The following is a 4,119-nucleotide window of genomic DNA, read 5'->3' as shown; positions in this document are numbered from 1 at the left end:
ACAAGCTTCTCCTTTCTCTTCCACAGCCGCCGCCTGGTCCGTCTCCCTCGGAGCCTTCTGGAAAAGCGTTAACCCTCTGCGAGCAACCGGCTGCCCGAGGCAGAGCACGGAGCGGTGCTGGGTGGGCACCGGCGCTGACGGGGGGGCGCCAAGCAGGGGCGGTCGAGTGGGGCGAAGGAGGGAAATGGGGTGGTGGGGGAGAGGGCGGCGAGGTGATGTCCCGCTGCCGAGACGTGGGTTTGTTCCCGGTGACGCACACGGCGTCCCGGGGGGATGCGGAGGGTCCTGCCTTCACCACGTGGCTGAGCCCCTCGGGATGAGCGCTTCCGAGGTCGGTCGTTTGGGTTTAATTTTAGAAAAGCACTTATATTTTTAATGAAAAATGTTCAAGGAAATGAAATAAAGAGTGGAATGACACTGGAGAGGGAGTGCATCTGCTGATGTTGACTCTGCCGAAGCACGTCCCCGTGTACCGTGGGGCACATGCGGCTCCGGGAGCAAACCCCGCTTCGGCGGAGCGATGCGCGGCACCCTGCGAGCCCCAAGAAGGACAAGAGATTGGCAAACCACCACGAGACACCTCTGTGTCCCCAGTGTGGGCAGCAGCGGCTGCGGAGGGGTCCCTGCTCCAGGCACTGGGGGGGTCGGAACCAGGCTGTGCCCAGCCCGGAGGGTGCCCATGCGTCGGAGCCGTGGGTCACCCTCCCGCAGGTCCCCTCGGGGGCGGTCAGGAGAGCTCTGGGAAGTCTCAGTTCATTTCAGCATAGAAGAAAGAACATTTTTAACACGATGGAAATTTCTGTGGGATGGAAAGAACATTTCAGAGCTTAATTTCCCCCAGCTTGGAGAGGTCTGGGAAGGTATTTGGGGCATCAGGAGGATTTTTCCTGTCCTTTTATGAAGGCCGGCATCGATTCCTGCCCTTATGCTGTCAGTCACATGCAATGCCGGTTTCAGACTGAAAGTTTCATCCTCCTAGAAGACAAAATTTTCATATGCCTGATCTCTCCCAGGATTTTATTTTTTTCCAGCAATAAGAAACCTGAAATAGCTGGAACGGGAAAAACTGCTCCTGCCCCATTAGTTAACCGTGGCACCATCACACGAGTGGGTGCGAGAGAAGAGGATCCAGGCAGCGTTGGGGCTGCGCAGGCGCTGCCGGGGTACACGGGAATGGGTCGATAAGACTTTTGGAAGACGGTATTTACAGAAAGAAATGGGATCTCAGAGTCTGGGAACGCTGGATGTGGTTAGTGTTGCCAGCTGAACACTTGACACTGCAATTTCCTGTTAGTAAAACTCCTGAGAGAAACACAAAGTGGGTGACTTTGCTCCCGAGCGTGTTCCCAGTGCACCAGCCTCAGCCCGACCTACCCAGGGTGGTCCCGCATCGCCGAGCCCTGGAGATGCGGAAAAGCTTCTCCTCACTCCACCACCAAATATAGTCGGAAATCAGAAGCTTGAAATATTCCGGGAGGAATTTCTTCGAGCATAAGTCATGTTCTCAATAACCTCCGCCTCATGAGTCTGTATCTGATGTCAACATCTGCAGTGATTAAGAGAGAGTGAGTAACGAGGAATGCGTGGAATGGAAACTCAGCTGAGTGTGAAACCAGGAACAATAATTTTCTCTTACTCCGAAAGCTCCTCTCCCTTCGCCGGGCCTTCCAAACCCGCCAGCTCCATGTACCAACCCCTTCCTCCCTGCCCCAAACCGGCCAGCTCCACGCTGGAACTGGGGGGACCGGGACCAGCAGCTGATGTCTGCAGAGGGATCCAAACCACCAGGCAGGAGAGGCGTTTGCAGACAGACAAACAGCCGCAGAGGACAGGGACAGCTCGTTAGCAGATGGGTTCCGCGGCGCAGATTGCAGCCCGGGTGCAGCCCTGCTCTGAAAAGGGCTACGCTGGCACAGGGGGAATGTTGCTTCTCGTCCTGGGAGGGTTTTATCGACTCCCCACGGGAGCGGTTAAAATTTGGCAGCAGAAGAAAAAACACCATTTTCTCCAGTCTCCCTGTCCCGGCTGGGCTGGCGCACGGTGCTGCCCGGGGGCACCCACCTGGATGCCATTAGCCTGGCGGTGTTTAATTGCGAGGGCTGATCAGAGGGTGATATTGGAAAGGGAGGCTGCGAGGCCGGTGTCATTTTCCAGTTCAAACAAAACTGGTTAGGGAAGTGCCGCTTCGGTGGGTTGGAGCTTTGATCCGCTGGGGAGGAAAGTCCTCGTCTGGTGGAAATGCTGGCGTACGTACGAACGCCGCAAAAACGAACGCCAAACACTTGCTGAGCTATTGTGTATGGAAGAAAAAGAGCAGTTAATAATAATTAATAACACCATCAATATTTCACACTTGGCAACCGCATAAAACTTGTGTTCCTGGAGGATCTGCTGCTGCAGCCGGCAGAGCTGACATCTCATCTTTGTCGACAGCTGCCAGTGAATCAAAGAACTCACTTTTCCTGTATCGCTGCGCTCGCATAATGGCATCCCTTGTGACGGGCTGTAATTTATTGCTGCTGTGTCCTCGGTGCCGGGAGACGGGACAGGCTCTGGCAGAGGAGCTGCGCCGGCCCCGCGGCGCTTTGTGTCACAGTGGGGCGAAGCAGTGTCACACACCAGCGACACGAGGGACTGAGAAGATGCGGCGGTTCAAGAGTCCGCTCCATTACTCTGCATCCCATCTGCAGAGATTATTGATCGGTAGCGATTCCTGCGTATAAAGGGAGGGAGCAGCGAACGACCTGGGCTGTAGCATTCCGCCTCAGTGGCTTCTTGGCTGTGTTTCCCTGGCGCCATCCATGCTGCAAGTCTGTTTTGAGTTCATTAGTGCGCAGTTTGGAGGCATTCAGTTCACTGACTACATTTCAGGCAGAGTCTTGCATTTTGCTTACTTCAAAAATAACACGTAGTTGCAGCACGATTGTAATTTTGCAGCGTGCTCTTAAATATAACCTTCAAACAGTGAGAAAAAAAGAGCTGTTGAAAGGAATTGCCAGCAGACACTCCTCTCCGGGAAGGTTTCACCTCTGCCATCTACCGGCACGCTGCAAAGATCCTCAGCAAATTTATATCCCCTATCCACTCCTTAATGGAGTCAAATCCTGTCTGGAATTGTATATTCAACAAATGTCGCAAGAATTTTAAAGGTGCAAACTTCCAAGCAAACCATTACAGAGCAGTTGTCAGCTCGTTACTGATGACATCAAGTGGGGGCAGCTGAGATAAATTGGGTCCGTGTAGCTGTTCCCAGCAGCTGAAGACCAGCTTTCAAAGCCAAACATGGGGCCCTGCAGCTAAAATCTGGTCCTGAAGGAACACTAAAACATTTGGGGAGTGATTCAGGTGGAGAAGGCGGCTATTTAATAACACGAAGCAGTGGCCATCTTCTAAACAACGCACGGTAAAGTAAGTGCTTTTTATTATGCATTACATATTTTTGGTTTGAAGGCAATATAGCAGAAAATCAAAACCTTTTCTAAGTAGCAAACATTTATGTACTTTAACAAAACACTGATCTTCGCCTACATGCATTTAACACATGTCTGCAACTTAGCGAAGTCCTACAAAGGCAAATACACTTCAACATTCAGTTATTACACCAGGCAGGGAGAGGGATTTGAAGTTTCTTCTGCTTGCTGGTGAAAAGGCACCTGTAGCTTTTTTCTTTTTTTTTTTTTTTTGGCGGGGAGGTGGGGGGGGGGAGGCTGACTTGCCTGGCTTGATCAAAGCAGTTGAATTGCTTTCAGGAATTACCTTTCTGCCAAAATGGAACGTACAACCTGTGGAGAATGTAAGAGTTAGTGCGAGAGACCCTGGCAAACTGGAAAAATGTAGCTGTGCTGCTCTCATTATGTCTGTCTCTTTCTCCTCCGATTCCCAAGAGAAAACAAAATTAAAACATCAAAATGTTTTCAGTTCTGAACTAAGATAACATTCTTCAATTTGTGTATGCACATCAAATATGAAAACCATGTCACTTTTATTGTGTATGCAAACATACACAGTGGGAAAAGAATGCAGTTTATGTTCCCAAAGCAGAGGCCCCCAGCCGGCTTCCTCTGAGTGTCTTAACGCGGCCGCAGAGGAGCAAAACGCGCGGAGCTCTGCTGCGAATGC

Source organism: Charadrius vociferus, unplaced genomic scaffold, assembly GCF_000708025.1.
Source record: "Charadrius vociferus isolate BGI_N301 unplaced genomic scaffold, ASM70802v2 scaffold816, whole genome shotgun sequence".
Lineage (NCBI taxonomy): Eukaryota > Metazoa > Chordata > Aves > Charadriiformes > Charadriidae > Charadrius > Charadrius vociferus.
Note: the sequence above shows the minus strand (reverse complement) of the source record.